This window comes from Silene latifolia, chromosome X, assembly GCF_048544455.1.
Source record: "Silene latifolia isolate original U9 population chromosome X, ASM4854445v1, whole genome shotgun sequence".
Taxonomy (NCBI): Eukaryota; Viridiplantae; Streptophyta; class Magnoliopsida; order Caryophyllales; family Caryophyllaceae; genus Silene; species Silene latifolia.
Genome location: NC_133537.1, coordinates 55,906,755 through 55,924,500, shown reverse-complemented (window position 1 = coordinate 55,924,500; position 17,746 = coordinate 55,906,755). Strand labels below are relative to the sequence as shown.

General features: G+C 40.2%; 1 non-coding gene across 1 annotated transcript; it reads right to left on the bottom strand.

The window, feature by feature from the left end:
• Positions 1–556: 556 nt before the first annotated feature.
• LOC141625949 (small nucleolar RNA R71) lies at positions 557–663 on the bottom strand. Its single transcript, XR_012535689.1, has one exon. It is a non-coding gene; the product is annotated as a small nucleolar RNA R71 (small nucleolar RNA).
• Between the last annotated feature and the right edge of the window lie 17,083 nt (positions 664–17,746).

Genomic DNA, 17,746 nt, shown 5'->3' with positions numbered 1-17,746 from the left:
ACAAGGTGATTTGTTACCTTTTGACCGTGAAATCGAAAGAACCTTGACGAATAATAGGAGACTTGTTAGGAGGAATTTGAGAGGTGTTGGTGAAGTTGTTCAACCCACTAGTGAGTTTGTCAATCCTTTCGCAATAGAAGGAGAAGAAAACCCATTACACAATATCCCACAAAATCCACCTACAATGCCTAAATTCTCGTCACACTCTATACCCACCGAGGAGAATCTACCAAATGGTACTCCTACACCGCAACATCTCACCGGTAATTTTATTGCCAAGTCCGCCTTCATCCAACTAGTTGAGAGGAGCCAATTCGGGGGAATGCCTAGTGAGGACCCTCATTCTCATATGGAAACCTTTTGCGATTATTGTGATGCTATCTCTCAAACGGGCGTGACTCAAGACCAAATAAGATGGGTCTTATTTCCTTTTTCGTTAATCGGCACCGCAAAGCAATGGTTGAAGGGCCTTGATAAGGCCACCCTTGGAATAGATTCTTGGAAGAAGTTAGCTCTAGCTTTCTACAAAAAATTCTACCCACCGGAAAAAACTAACATGCTAAGAGCTCAAATTACGGGTTTTAAGCAAAGGGATGAAGAATCTTTGTATGAAGCTTGGGAGCGGTTCAAAGGTATTTGTCGCTCATGTCCTCACCATGGACTTAGCGAATGGTTTTTAGTGCAACAATTTTGGAATGGTTTATATGAAGATTCAAGGAACATTCTCAATATGGGATCGAATGGAATGTTCACCGAAGTTGATGACAATCAAACATGGAACAATATTGAGGAAATGGCGGTCCATAATTCACAATATAGTAGACCTCGCAAGGCTACTAGAGGAGGAAAGTATGAAGTGGACTCCGTTACTCAATTGGGTGCTCAACTTAGTGCTCACATTGACACAATCAACTTGAAGTTTGAACAAGCTATGGCTAGACTTGAGGAAAACTCGAAACCATCAAAGCATCATGTCAATGCCATGACGGCATCCTCATCAATCCCAAGTGGGATATGTGAGAATTGTGGAACTTTGGGTCATGACCCAAGTGAGTGTAGGGGAACAACCGAACAAGTTAATGCTTTCCAAGCTTACAAAAGTGGTACCCCTTATTCAAATTTTTACAATGAAAACACCAAGTTCCATCCAAATCTCTCATACAAAAGCCAAAATGTTCAAAACCCTCAAACAACATACACTCCACCACCCATGAGGAACCAAAATCAAAGACCCTTTTACAATCAAAACCAAGGTTACCAAAATCAAAATCCATACAATCACCAAAATGACCAAGGTTTTGATGTCCAAAAAGCGGTCCTCCAAATGCAAAAGAATCAACAAGAATTTTTCACTCAAATGCAAAAAGATAGCCAAGCAAAAGACACCACCATCAACAACATTCTAGCTCATACCAAGATGTTGGAAACACAATTGACTCAACTAGCATCTTCAAGCTCACAAAGACAAAAGGGGCAATTACCACCTCAAAGTAATCCCCCTAGACATGAAACGGTTAGTGCCATTCACTTGAGAAGTGGTACAAGATATGAAGCACCGAAGGAGCAAGTTGAGGATGAAGTTGTGAAAGCTAGTGAAAAGGAAGAAATTGTGCAAAGCCCCAAAGAAGGGGAAACATCAAAAGAATAAAGTTCAAAGAAAAATGAAGACAAAGCCAAAGAAAAGGAGCCCATTGTGATTAGACTTCCTTTTCCAAGTCGTCAAGCCAAGCCCAAATTTGATGATCAACTTGGAAAGTTCATGGAGATTGTGAAGAACTTAGAAGTCTCAATTCCTTTCACGGAATTAATCAATCACGTACCGGCCTATGCAAAATACATGAAAGATATCCTCACAAAGAAGAAGTCGATCCGGAAACTTGAGACTATTGCCTTCACTAAGGTGAGTAGTGCAATACTTCAAGGGAGTTCACCTCCAAAGTTAAAGGATCCGGGAAGCTTCTCAATACCGTGTACCATTGGCGACACGACGATCAACAAAGCCTTATGTGATCTAGGGGCTAGTGTGAGTGTCATGCCGTACTCGGTGAGTAAAAGGTTGGGAATGGGAGAGCTTAAATGCACCAATATCACACTTCAAATGGCCGATAGATCGACGAAGACACCATTAGGGATATGGGAAGATGTCCCCGTGCGAATTGGGAAGTTTTTCATCCCGGTGGACTTTGTCATTGTTGATATGGAGGAAGATTCCAACATTCCAATCATCTTAGGAAGACCTTTCCTACACACCGCGGGTGCGGTGATTGATGTGAAACATGGAGAGCTCACTCTAGAAGTGGGAGATGAAAGCATAACTTTTAATCTTGACAAGACCATGAGAGCTCCTCGTTTGCATGAGCCATGTTTCATGATTGATCATTATAGCCGAAAAGATGAAAGGAAGAAATCGGAACTCCAATGGAGGAAGAAAGTTGAAGATGCTCCATTCAAAGAGCAAGTGAATTGTGACAAGGAGAGCTTGCAAAGCTCATCAAAATCAACCAAGGAAGAAGAGGATGGCCTCATTGGCCAAGAGAAGAAATTGGGAGAGTTGTCTCCATCTAAGCAAGAGATTTTCAATGATCAACTCAATGAAGTTTGTGGTCTTTGGGACGACGAATTTGAAGGGATCTTTAATCCCTACATTGGGCATGCCATCGATCATGATCAACAACAAGGGCCACGGTCTATTGAGGACCTCTACCATAACAATGAACAAGCTTTTGATTACTTCTTCAAGGTGTTGAGCAACATCAACAACACCTTGAACATGCCCCCTTGACATCTCATCAAGAATGAGAGTTTGGTGGAGTCCTCCCTAAACCACCACTTGTAAATATTTCTAACTCCCTAACTTACATTTCAATTCTTGTATTGCATTTTTGTCATTTTTGGATTTTTATTTACTTTGATCAAAATAATTGTCATGTAAGAGAGAAGTGAGGGAGGGACTAACAATTTCAATTGATGTGTAGTGCTTTACCTTAGTGTGGGGATGGCAATTGCCTAGGCTATTCATGCCTTAGTAGTGCCCCCACAATGAAGAACACAAGAAATGAAGAAGAATGGAAGAATGGTAAAGGGAAATGCATTGTGCACGAATGAAGTGAATCCGGGTACAAAGGACCAGAATCCGAGCGGATTCCTGAGAATCCGCCCGTCTTCAAGAATCCGAGCGTCCTGCTGAGAAGACGCCCGTCCTGAGCTGAGCTGAAATTGAAAATTTCTTGACTGTTGAAGAATCCGAGCGGATTTCTGGGAAGACGCCCGTCTCATAGAATCCGTCCGTCTTGTGAACAAGACGCCCGTCTTTTGCAAACTTTGAAGAAAACAAAGAAATTTCTCGGGATCAAATCCGTCCGTCCTGCAGCAAATCCGCCCGTCCCTACACAGAAGAATCCGACCGGATTCCCCAGAATCCGCCCGTCTTTAGGCGAGCTTCTGAAAATTTTGAAGCTGCAGAATCCGCACGGATTGGGCCTAATCCGCACGGATTGCCCCTGCGTTTTCAAAAATTTCGACTCTTTTAAATACCCTCCCACCTTCATTCATTCATTCATTCATTCATAAACACTACCCTAAACATCAAAACCCTCATCCTCTCCATCACAAAAACAAAAACCCTCAACAAAATCCACCAAAATCAAATCAAACCATCCTTCAAACAACAAATCAATCACTCCATCTTCAATAACAATCAAAACCAAGAACAAAATCTTCAACTTTTGAGTCGATTTTTGTTTTCATAAAGGCAAAGCCTTTCACCTTCAAATCGATTTGGGCATTCTACAAATTGAAGATTTTTTGATTCTTTTCTTGGTTAGTTCATCAAATGGCAAGGACAAAGGGTGCAACAAGGGCAACAAAGGCACCAAAGGCAAAGGCTCTCTCTCAAAGGCAAAAAGCTCTCCAAACAAAGAAAGCTTTGGCAATGGTGGTATCAACACCAAATTTGGAAGTGCAACAACAACAACAACAACAAACTTCTATGGGAGCATCACCTTCTACTCCGGTAATCGATCAACTCTTGCATTATCCGGAGGTAACTTTTATTTCCGATACCCATAGAAAGACATTTGCCAAGTTTGCTATGAAATCAATTCAATCCACCAAATTCATATGTAAAGATGCTTTGGAGAAATTGGGTGTTCTTGAACAAACAAAAGCCTTTTTCAATGCCATGGGTTTGAAGAAATTGTTTGAAACAAAGGAATTGACATACCCTTCCCTTGTCTTGGAATTTTTAAGTTCTTTAAAAGTCACCAAAGTTGAGAATAGGGAAAATCTTGAGTTTCGTCTAGCTAACATTAGTAGACGCATTACCTTTAAGGAATTGGGTGAAATTTTGGGTCTTAGCGATGAATCGAGATACTTTAAGCATTATGGAAAGTATGACCCCGAGCCTCTTTGGGAGGCAATCTCCGGGAAGAAATTTGATGATTTTCATGCTTGTCGTGCTCTTTTGGTCCATCATCCGGGCATAAGAGTATGGCACAAAGTTGTGGGAAATACCATAATTGCTAGGAAAGACACCAATCATTTCACAAGACTTGATTTTATTCTCCTTGAATCGGCTTTGAATATCGGAAGAATCCATACCAAGCCTTTCAATTCTTTGAGGCTATTGGTTGATAGATGGCTCCATGTTGATAGTGGGAAGAAGGGTACAACCGTTATTGTTAATGGCGGCCTAGTCACGGTCCTAGCCAAGCACTTTGATCCTAATTTCAATAAGGATAGCAAGTACAAGGCAAAGGAAGGTGGCCATCTTATTGATATTCCTATGATGATTAACAAGTTCAAGTGGGTTGCTCAAAACCCCCTTGACACCAAGTGTGGATGGCTTACTAGTGAGGCTCGATCATTCACTTTACCCGCAAAGATTTGTCGTCTAAGTGTCCACCGGACAAACTATCTACTTCCCCTATCCGAAGAAGCCGAGTACATCATTCAACAACAAAAGGGTGATCATGAAATCCCCTCCTCTTCCATTGTTATACCGCCTTACCCCTTTGTGTATGAAGAGTTCAAACCGCAAGGAGTTGAAATTGGGAAAGACTATGTCACTCTTCTTATGCAAGCCATGCACAAACAAGCTTATGAAGATCGGAAGAATGCATATTTGGCTCAATATCCTCCCCTCTTACATTTAGCTAGGCAAGGACTCCTTGATCCATCTTGTCCTTTGCCTAGTTGGGCGGATAAAGAAGCCTTGTTTCCGGGTGCATCTAGGGACGTGGTGGAAGACAATGAGGTTGTTGGAAATGGTGAAGAAATTGATGATAATATTGAGGAAGAAGCAAGTGGAGATGGAGAAAGAGATGGTGAAGATGATGATGAACAAGATGATGGAGAAAGTGAAGAAGAAAGTGTCAAGGAAAGTGGCAATGTGACCACTTCTCATGAGGGAAGTGATGATGATGATAGCATGATGAAAGACTAGCCTTGGAGACTCCTACACTCCCATGGTTTGTCTATATCTCTTTGTATTTTATTTCATTTTGATCATTGTTGGTTTAGTCCTAGCAACATCAAAGGACTCACACCTCGGTACCATTGAGGTGTTCTTTATTGTTCCCATTGTAAAATCCAAAATGACAATCTAGTTTCATGCATAGCATAGTGTGTGCATGAACTATACCCATCCTTGACATTAGCAATAGTGTCTTATTTGGTTTGGGGAAGTTAATGCATACACAACGGGAGGTAATCTAAATTATCCTCTCCGTCATAACAAAAACCATGCATCATGTAGTATAGCTTAGTGTAGAATTGCATTTAGTATAGAAATCATGCATCATCTTTGCATAATTTCCATCATTTTGGCCATTGAGGACAATGCCCATATTAGTGTGGGGATGGGAATTCTAACACTTAACTTTTATTCAAAAAACCCATAAAAATTGAAAAATTTCAAAAATCATAAAAATTGATAAAAATTGAAAAAACCAAAAACAAGTTCATTTCCTTTGTATATATTGTCTTGTATATATTGTGTTTGTTTATCCTTGTTCACTTTGATTGACTACGCCACATCCGAGACATGAGGATATTGAAGACCGCATGGTATGATCTTTCCAATCTCCTTTTTCCTCTTTATGTTAATGACTATGTGGCTTTATTTTGATTGATGCGGTATAACAATGTGAACTTAGGATTGCATTTAGTTTATATGGCATATTAGTTGGTAGAATCATTTGCATTAGGATGTGTATATGTTAGTTGCATCATGGCATGTAGTTTGCATGTTAGAAAAATTTTGTGAAACCGTCTATTTGGGAAGCTTGACAAGTGTACATAGGCCCTAGTAGATGCTTTTTATTCTTAAGACTTTGCTTGTTAGAATACTTGTAAAACACCCTAGGATGTGTCATGCTAGTATCCTTTGACCCATGGTTTAAGGCCTAGTCAAGAGTACCTTGTGGTGTGACAACTCCTTGGCTACCGTTTATTCCAAGGTGACCCTTGAAACCATGCATACATCTATCATTCATCCATGTTCTACCACATTTTTGTCATCAAAGGGAATGGGCACAAAAAGAAATCAATTTGAGTTCAATGAAATGAAAAGTGAAAGAAAGTTTGCAAAAATGCATCAAATGAAAAGAGGAGCAAAAATAGAACTCCTAAGCTTCAAATACAAGGCACCCTCGTTACTAATTGGGGTGACTTTGAAAATGTTCAAAAAAAAAAGAAATGCAAAAAAAGTTGTCAAGTATTGAAATACCAAAAATCAAAAAGAAATGGCAAGAAAGTGTTCTCAAATGTCAAATGCCACAACAAATTGGGGGGAAAAACAAAAAACAAAAGCAAACTCCCAAAATGAAATTCAAATATCTATCGATCCCTTTATCCATCATATCCATTTTTGTGCATGGTAGAGAGGGGACGACCCTTCTTCTTGTCTAGGCAAGAGGGGGAATTCCGCGATCCTCCAGTGTTTCTAACACCATAGGGAGTCTACTCTTGACAAAAGCATTTAACGATTGAGGACAAAGGTACCCTAGCTTGACACAACTTGGAGGTGATTTATTGGTATCCTTCTAGGCTTAGTAGTTTGAACAAATTGCATCTATGAAGGATTGTGTACCCTTGAATTGCTTCCCTTGTAGATACTTTCCGCCACTTAGATGAGGAAAGTGGCTATTCTTCTTGTAGATGCATCCATTATGTGATTTTATGTGCTTTAATGTTTGGATGTGTCGCCATTTTGGCAAGACCCACCTTGCCTTGCAAGAAGGCATCCTACCTCATGGTTGTCTTGTTGTGAGTTGAAGGGGCGGAGTGAGACCCGCTAATTGTCTCATATCGGCTATTATTATTAGGATAGGTTAGTTTTGGTCCTAGTCTTTGTCACCTCTTTACTCGGGACGAGCAAAGGTTCGGTTTGGGGATATTTGATGTGACCATAATTGGCGCATATTTAGCCCCCGAATTACCATTATTTCCATGCTTTTTAGTGCCTATTTGGGTCATTTCTTATCTTTAGTTCTTTGTTTTGCATATTCTTTGAGATTCTGATCCCTTGGTAGGAAAGGAGTAAGAATCTTGCATTTTCATGGCAAAACGAGGCTAAATTGATTGTATTCAATGACCAAGCATCAAGAAGAGACAAGACTAGAAGGCCTTTGTACATATCATAGTAGAAGAGCAATGTTGAGAAAGGATCCTTGCGTCCCCAAGGAAATCCCCAAGGAATTTATGAAGAAAAGGGAAGAAAAAGAAGAAGAATTGACGCTGACCAACAATCCGAACGGATTGCAGACAATCCGTCCGTCCAGCCTCAACAATCCGAGCGTCCCTCCTTGGAATCCGCTCGGATTCCCCCAGCACAATCCGAGCGTCCCTCTCATGAATCCGCTCGGATTGCCCAGCCCAAATCCGGCCGTCCCGACTCTAATCCGCACGGATTTCAGTACAGCACGGATTTCATTCTTCAAGCTACGAAAAGAGAAGCCCTTCTCTCAGAAAATACCGGGTCCTCCTTGCTCAACTTAAAAAGTGTAATTACTAGTTTAACCCTTAGTTAACCCTAATGCATCCTCCCTAATTTTCACTATAAATACCCCATTAGGCTAATTAGAGGAGCATGTTCTTCTTATCAATAATTAGTGTAGTTAATATCAATCAAATCTCTCTTCAATATTGTAATCAAGTATTAATCAAGTTTTAATCCAAGTTTTAGTTCTTTAATCTCTCTCTTGTTCTTCCTTTATTTTGGGTAATTGAAGATTATTTGGGTTATTATTGGGAGATTGACAACCTCTCAATCTAGGATTCAAGTACTTCTATTATTCTTGCTTTATTATTGGAATCATTAGTAGGTATAATCTCTTAATCGCTTTTTAATTATTGTTAATTACTTTCATTTATTCATCATGTTTCATTATGTTAGTATGATTGACAACCTTTCTAGCATGATCAACATGATAATGAGTGAGTAGTCTCTTAGCTAGGGTTTAATGGGTGATTAGGGGAAACCAACATGGGGAATGATTCATGCTTAAATCAATATGCTTTCATATCTTATTTGCTTGCTTGTTTTGATCTTAATACATGCACATGTTATATTTGATGAAATGCTAAGCCTATGAATCCTTGCATTTACTATCATCTTCTATCCTTTCAACTTGACTTGTAAGACATAACCCAACTCGAGTCTTGTTAGACCATGCATGTGTTGAGTAGGAAAGATTAAGTCGACTTGTAGGTGTTGTACAATCTAATCGATTCGGCTCCGGGACCCAAACTTTCCTAGGATTGTAAGATATAACCCAACTCAATCCATCACAACAATAATTGCTTGCTTATAATTTGAGAACATGTTTGTATGATCATATCCCATGATTCCCCTATGAACCCATAACACCCTAGTGCTTTTAATCAATTGTTTACACCCCTTATTTTATCTTGCTAGTTTATTTTCATTGCTATTTTAGTTTAGTGACCTTCTACATCAACCCAATTTGTGACACCCCCTAGACACTACTAGTTACAATAGAATTCTCATTTCAATACCCGTCCCTTGGGATCCGACCTTTAATTGCCTCTTTACTAATTGTAGAGTTGTTTGTGGAGTATAAATTGTGTTTTGTATCGACCATTGACCAACGACCACATATGCTTAATTGTGAACACGAAATGGCCTCGATCAATTTTCTGCTAAGAGCATCAGCCACCACATTAGCTTTTCCTTCGTGATAAATTAGGTCGGCATCATAGTCATTCACCAATTCTAACCATCTTCTTTGTCTCATGTTCAGATCTTTTTTGGTAAAGAGGTATTTCAGGCTTTTGTGGTCGGTGTATATGTTGCAATGGACTCCAATGAGGTAGTGTCTCCGAATCTTCAAAGCATGCACCACCGCAGCTAATTCAAGATCATGAGTCGGGTAGTTAACTTCATGAACTCTAAGCTGTCGAGAGGCATACGCAACGACTTTCCCTTTTTGCATCAAGACACAACCTATACCATGCTTAGAAGCATCACAAGAACATCAAAGTCCACTCCTTCTTCAGGTAAGGTCAACACCGGAGCGGTAGTCAACCTCTTTTTCAATTCCTGGAAGGCATTTTCACACTCCTCAGACCACACAAATTTAGACTCTTTCTTCAGCAATTGAGTCATCGGCCTAGCAATCTTTGAAAAATCCTTCACAAACCGCCGATAATAACCCGCCAAGCCAAGGAAACTACGGATTTCAGAAACATTGGTCGGACTTTTCCAACTAACAACGGCTTCGATTTTGGCAGGATCTACCATAATGCCCTCTTTCGAAATGACGTGCCCAAGGAAGGTCACTTTAGGTAACCAGAATTCACATTTAGAGAATTTAGCATACCATTTTTCACGGCGCAGAATCTCTAAAATAACACGAAGGTGTTTGGCATGTTCTTCTTCAGATTTAGAATAGATCAAGATGTCATCGATGAACACCACAACGCATTTGTCAAGGTGTTCTCTGAAAGTACGGTTCATCTGATCCATGAATACTGCTGGAGCATTGGTCAAACCGAATGGCATCACCGTAAACTCGAAATGACCATATCTCGTACTGAAGGCGGTTTTAGGAATGTCAGCTTCTCGGACTGGAATTTGATGATAGCCCGAACGAAGATCAATTTTAGAAAAAGTGGAAGCACCTCGGAGTTGGTCGAAAAGATCATCAATTCTAGGAAGAGGATATTTATTCTTGATAGTAACCCGGTTAAGTTCACGATAATCTATGCATAATCGCATAGATCCATCCTTCTTTCTTACAAAGAGAACAGGAGCACCCCAAGGTGAAGAGCTAGGTCGGATAAAACCTTTGGCGTCAAATCATCCAAATGAGCCTTGATTCTTTTTCATTTCAGACGGTGCCAGTCTATAAGGAGCTTTAGCAATAGGGCCGGTACCAGGAACAAGATCGATAGTAAATTCAACTTCCCTTTCAGGAGGAATTCCCGGTAGCTCATCAGGAAAAACATCGGGAAATTCACATACTACAGGAATGTTCTCTTTAGGAGGTAGAGAGGAAGAATCAGAAGGAGTCACCATACACAAGAAGGCTTGATGACCCTTTTTCATCGCATTGACAAACTTCATAGCAGAAATTAATTTAGTACCGGTTTATCTTTTAACCATTTGATAAGACACACGGTGACCTGAAGGGCTTGTAAGAATTATTTTCTGGTCCCGACATTCAAATCGAGCATGATAAGTATGTAACCAATCCATGCCCAAAATGACATCAAATTCTTCAAGCGGAAATTGGAAAAGATTTGCTGAAAATATAGATCCCGCAATAGAAATAGGGATTTCCGGATAGATTTTAGAACAGGAAAAGACATCACCAGAGGGTAAGGATATAGATGTGCTTTCTCCATGTGATGATTCAAGTGATAATTTATCGAAGAGTTTCATTGAAATAAAAGATAAAGAGGCACCCGTATCAAATAGTACCAAACAGGGAACATCAAAAATAGAAAATGTACCAGTAATGATATCAGGGTGTGCCTCAGCTTCTGCTCGGCTCATGACAAAAATCCGGCCTTTCGGCCTCACTGGGGCAGCAGGAGTAGTAGGAGCCGTCACCTTCTTCTCCGGGCAAACATTGGCCTTGTGGCCCGGTTTGTTGCAAGAAAAGCATATGATAGGATCAACGAAGCATTTACCAGGATGTGCTGGTTTCTTGCAGTTATAGCACACTCGGTCTTTAGCACCTTTATTGTTGTTAAGAGCTGAAGATTGACCACCCCGGTTAACTTGCACAGTAGAAACAAATCTCCTCTTGTTTGGGTCAGAGGGAGAAGAGGTGAACCTGGGTGAAGGAGTATAGGGCCTAGAAGATGGATATAAAGGCCTCTTGCCAAGACTGGAACTGGTTGCACGAGCTTCATTTTCAATGTCTTTCAATGAATTCTCAGCCCACAAAGCATCATTGTAAATTGAAACAAAGCTAGTGGAGTCTCGGCGGACCATGCTTTTGATTTTAGGAGAGAGCTTTTCAAGATAAAAGAAAGCTTTTTCATTGTCATCCTTCACCAATCTAGTAGCATAATGAGCCAACTCGTTGAATTTATTAGTGAAGGTCTGAACAGGAAGGCTTCCTTGCTTTAATTCCATGAATCCCTTCAACTTCTGCTGTTTAAGTTCTTGCGGATAGAATCGGGCCTCCACTAATTCCTTGAAACGTTCCCAGTCAAATCCCGGTTCAGATGAAACGGTAGGCCCAGTCATGGACCACCATCGATCTGCTTCTCGTACTAAGAAGTGAGATGCCAGCTTCACTTTATGTTCCTTCTTAACATCATACAACGTAAAGCTTTTCTCCAACTCCCGAAACCACCCCGTAAGAGCAACTGGATCAATCTCTCCACCATAAGTGGGAGTGTTGATTCGGGTTAATTGATTAGCCACCCAACTATAGGTACCTGGAGTACCCTCAGGAGGCGGGGGAGGAGGAGGAGCTTGTTGATTCTGCTGATTTTGTTGGTTTTGGAGAATTTGAGTAAGAACTAGTAAAATAGCATCATCAATTCTTCTTGGCGGAGCCATCTTTAGCAAAAGAGAAAATTAATTAGTACCTAACAATTAGCAATCACAAACAGACTACCACATAATATCCTAAATCTACCCATCCTACCCATCCCTCAAGTTTATTATTTAAAGGTCAAGTGCTTTTAAGTGGGGTGCACAAACGTGTGTCGGGGGCAACAAGCTCTGATACCAACTGTGACACCCTCAAATTTTAGCGTTAAATAAACACGTAAGTTCTACAGAAAAACTGACAGGATATGTTTGTAATTGGTTCAACTAGACAAAACCTGTAATTTTAAAAACTTTTCTAAACCATTCACAAACACTTCCAAATGAAGAGTGCCAAAACCTGCAAATGCTAACAAACTAACGTACATAACAAAATTAAAGACGCGAGAAAATAGTGATACAAACCAAAATAAAAGAGGGAGACATATGTCCCTTCAAAATATATACACAACCAACTGTTTAAAGGTTTACTACAAAATATAGTCAAACTAAGTCCAAGGTTCTTTTGCTTACTAGCTCGTCTGTGTACCCCATTTAATCATCTTCAAACTGTCAATCGCATTTTATACAAACACGAAAGCCACAATTCAGTGGGCAGTAACTTCGAGTCCTCCCAGCCACGAAATGTCATATTTAATGTAACATGTACTGTAACATGTAAACAATATGATAAACAATTTAATTATCAAGTATTCTAACGTATGAACACTAAACTGACCAAATTAAACTATCATGTGAAACATATAACAAGCAGTAATCCAAACTTTATCAATGGTAACCGGCTTACATCTCACCTATTACAATTCATAAAATCACCATACAAGAAAGGGCAATATATCAAAGACAGGCATAAGTTCTTAGTACGGTCAATAGTCACTCTGTAACTCGAGTGTATACCACGAGGTAGGGAAGGTAATCGAACCGGTATCTTGGCTCAGAGGTTCTATCAAAACATGGCCAAGACACAACACAACCCTAGCCTAAAATCTGCGTAGACCTAGACATGCGGATACACACCACCGCACCCAAGACCCACAATTTTTCTAAAACAAAGTGAGTACCCTAAGGAGTCCACCAAAGGGTTGGCTAGTACTTAAGCTGACCACTTACCCTCAAAATGAGTAACGAGGTCATGCCCCAACTTGGATATAAACCCACCAAGTCAGGAACATAGAGGCTATTAAGCAGTGAACATACACTCGTCAAAGACTATAAAGACCTATCTATGACAAACACAACAACCTGCAAGAAGTATTCATTACCAATCCCATTTCTAGCAATATTAACAATATTAAAGGTTTCAGGGAATCTAGGGCCGTTTCTACAATATAAGAAACTACTCAAATCAACCAACAACATATGTGAAATAAAAACATAATAAATGGCCTAAAACAAGAAAAAGGCCGATTATCCAATTCATACAAAATTTCATCCAACCGAATTTTTACCCGCAACCCCAGTCCTGCGACAGGTACGGGTTAAATTGCGGCTGACCAATCACACAATTGACTGACATCGATTCAGTCAAAGGGACCAAGGCTCAGTTTTCGGCTTAATCACCAAAACATTGCAATTATCGCTATAAAATTCATTTTAAGCCTATTCATTACAATTTCATATTATATTCTATCCTAACATGTGCAACTACCAATATAAACATAATTTTTACCATCAACATAATTTTTACTACTAATATGATTCATTTCAAAAGTGTACCCATATGTGACTTATACTAACTATAACATTAATGAACCCGAAATGACAAATAATGCATGAAAAACCGCGAAACAAGCAACGGGCTAACCCGGGCCAACCCAGGGCCTGACGTGGGCCTGCCTGGGCCTGCTGGCCGCCACCCCCAATCCTCCATTTTTCCGTTTTTGTTCATTTTAACTCCGTTTTAAGCATTACTTAATCGTTCCCATTCCATTTCTATACTAATATGAGAACTTAAACTAACAAAAGACATGAATTAGACAAGAAATTAACCCATATTAACATGTGAAATAAACCATTCAATTAACAATCACAAAATCAAACAAAAAGCAAAGAATATGACGATTATTCGTCGAGTAACTCGAAATATGTTACCTTTAGCAACAAAATGAGCAATTAGCACCTTGAACACCAAACCCTAATCTGCCAACTAACCACTATCTTCAACTATATACGAGTCTCCAAACTCGTCTTCTAAACCTTCACCTAAATAAACAATAAAAACACAATAATAAGCACAAAAATCGAAATATGCCCAAAATCGTCTTAAATCAACATCAAGAAAACTGAAATTAAAACATACTAGGATGTAGATCTTGAAGAGAGGATTCCGAAAATATAAATTTTGTGAGAATCGGACTAGAAATGAGTGAGTTATGATGAAATTAGCTTAGGTTTTTGTATAAAATGGTGTTTTAAGGTTTGGGATTTGCTAGAATGTTCAAGGTGATGAATATAGACAAAGAAAAATCAGAAGGAAAGGGGGAAGGGAGGTGTGCCGCGGAAAAGGGAGAGGAGGAGCGGGATTGAGACGGAATTTTATGAGTCGGTTTTGGCTCGTTTCGACAATAATTAAAACCGTTAGTCAAATGCAAATTCCGACAAGACCAAAGTTCTTAAACACGAGATTACAAGAAAATTGAGTACTCATATGACCCATTTCCAAAATCGTTTGCCCAATTTTCAATAGAGTTGTCATTTTTCTCCCGATATGCCCTTATTTCGAAATAAAAAGTTTTTACACGGTTTAAACTATTTTTAAACATTTTGAAACTATCAAAATAAATACTTTACTTCAAAATATAATAAAATTATATTTCTTTGAATTAATATTACTTCAATTACATTAATATCAATTTTACTTGATTAATAAATTACTTCCGCAAAATAATAATGGTCCGAAATTACGGGGTGTTACAGTAACTTTAACATGTGATTATTTGTCATAAACGAAAAATACAAGAGAAACGATAAAGAATAAGAATCAACCTCGGGTCCTGTGCAATTCGGCCTAATGAACAGAAATCAATGTTGATTTCCTCCTAATCGTTGCACCCAAGATCGTCTGAGACTATGCCCCTTGTGCTAGAAATTACTCTCTAATTGCCTTGCAATATTGAGAGAGTTTTTGTGAGGTTTTCGATGAGAGATCTAGAATTTCAAAGAAAATTGCCCCGAAACCCTAATTTTTGTGCAAATGACAAAAGATTAGGTCAAAAGGAGAGAGCCCCTCTCCTTTTGTTCATTTCGGACGTGAGGTTACAAGGGAGGGAGTGGGCTTTCACTTTCTCCTTATTTTTTAACTCGTGGTCCGACTCAAAATGCTAAAATGTATATGACGGGATTTTATTATAAATCGTCATCGGTTATCGGTTATTAAAATATCAACTAGCAACATGACTCAGTCGATATATTAATACTTGTCCGACAATGACAATATTGTATAATTAATTAATTCAATATACATTAATTAAATATAATCGTTTATATTCAATTTAAGAATTAACCGCTTAATTCACATTAGCCAGTATTATTTAATCCGTATTAAATAATTATCTCAACATCGCGTTTGACTAATTATTAGTCAATAACTTCGACTAACTGCTTAGTCAGATTAGACATCAACATGACTGTATTTTCATACCGTCACATCTCCCAAACGTATCCTATAGGTGTGACTTTTAGGGACCAGTTGATCACCGCCATCAGTATGACAATAACGTCAAACTTATCTAGCAAGCCAACCGTTATTGATAAACGTGGACCAACTGATAATAATACAAAAATATACCCTTTGATCCTTTTAGAGATTTATATGTCATTGCACTAACTGTAGAGGACACCAGCCCCAACATGCTCCCACTTGTCCGTACAAGTGTACGTGCAATAACGTTATCCGCACTAACTGGAGGACACCGGCTCCAACACTTCTACCGCTGTTGAGACATCACACTCTCGTACTGCTACCTTCTCAATGTTAAACCTGGTATTGTATTCTCCAATGCTCTCTCCTGCCCCCTGGACGATTAAATACGGATCTCCCGCATGCTTCGTGGTTTTTCGCAGCTTGCGAACTGTTGAGTAAATGCGTTCACCAATTCGGCAAATATGGATATCGACACATTGGGTGCTCACACACCATCGAAGTGCTGGTCCTGTTAGGGTGGATCCGAACCCTTTGCACATGCAAGCCTCCGTGACTTGCCCTACAGCTGTTACTGTCATCATTTTCTGCATGTACTGGCTTATATGATCAAAGGGATCTGCCGTGCAATCGAAGAGAGGCATATTTGGATTTGTGAATCCCTTTGGCATTGCTGTGATGGATATGGTGTCCACGAATGGTGAGTCGGCGTAGTTGTCTGAGTGCGTTCTCGAGTGGGGGTGGCAACCACAGGGACCTGCTCGCATTTCTTTTAACTCAATCTTTTGATTTGTTATCTTTGCTGAATAAAGGGTCCGCCCGTCAGGCCGCCCGCTTTCTTTGGTTTAATATATTGCCTCCCGATCCGAGCTCTTGATGGTTACGATGTGTTCCAGTGCGAGAGGAGTTGTTGTAACGACTGTCCCCTGCTGCCAGTCCATTTGTTGGTTTGACTCGGATCCTGCTCCAGGCGTCTGATCGATCGTTGCGGGGCTGCTGACAAGGATGCCACCTGCTCGTACTTCCATACTGACTAGGCTGCCGGACGATTATCCGGCGTGAGGTATCCCCCCTTGTGGGGTTATCCTTCCATCCGATGGTATCGTGGACGATCCAATCTTGTTATTAATTCAGGCGGGTACTGTCGAAGTGAATTCTGTTTTTGATGCCCCCTACGTCAGATCTACTAGTGTGGGCCTTCCCACGTCTATCCTGCTTGCTGGGATGACAAACTGCTGTTTCAGGATGTCTATCTGTGCCTAGAGTTCTCTGTCCCTCCTTCTTGCTTCAGTTTTAGCTTTCCTCTCGTCTTCTCTCATGTTTTCCATAGCTTTCTGAAGATTTTCCACGCCGGTGAGCAAGATTTGTGTGGGACTAGGTGGCGGAGGGAGGCCTGAACTTGCTGTTCCTTTATCTGATCTGGCTTGGGCCGCGACAGCAGGAGCCTTAGGAGGTAAAGAGGTTTTTGTTGTCGGTATGATTCTTGAGGTGTGTCCGGGAGCCTGCGTGGCCACTGCTGATGTTGGATTTTGAGTAGATGGTGGCGGTGGTGATGGTTGCCTGCTCCTTGACACGGCTTCAGATGCTTGCTTATCCATTGTGTATCTAGAATATCAACGATTGACGAACACAATGCCCCACGGTGGGTGCCAAACTGTTTAGGTATTTTTACCAAAGTCGATTAATTAGGGTCAATGTAGTCTTTTTTTTTTTTTTTTTTTTTTTTTTTTTTTTTTTTTTTGATGACGAGGGGGTTGAGTCCCCCCCGGGCCCATACATTCCCGCACCACCACATGGACCATGTAAGCCACCCCCTTCGGGGGCTGCAGTGGCCAAGTGATCATCGCCCCAGCTGGTAGTCGAACCTGGGACCTCTCAACTCCTGCATTTCTGCAAGCTTTAAGGTTTAACCCAGCTACCACTGGACTAACACCACTTGGTTAGGTCAATGTAGTCTTACTCGTTGGTTGGTTGTATGATCGTTCGTATGTCAATAAGTAAATAGAAAAATAAAGCGCGTAATGTAAATTGACACGTAACATTTGGTGACGCGGAAAACCCAATGTGGGAACAAC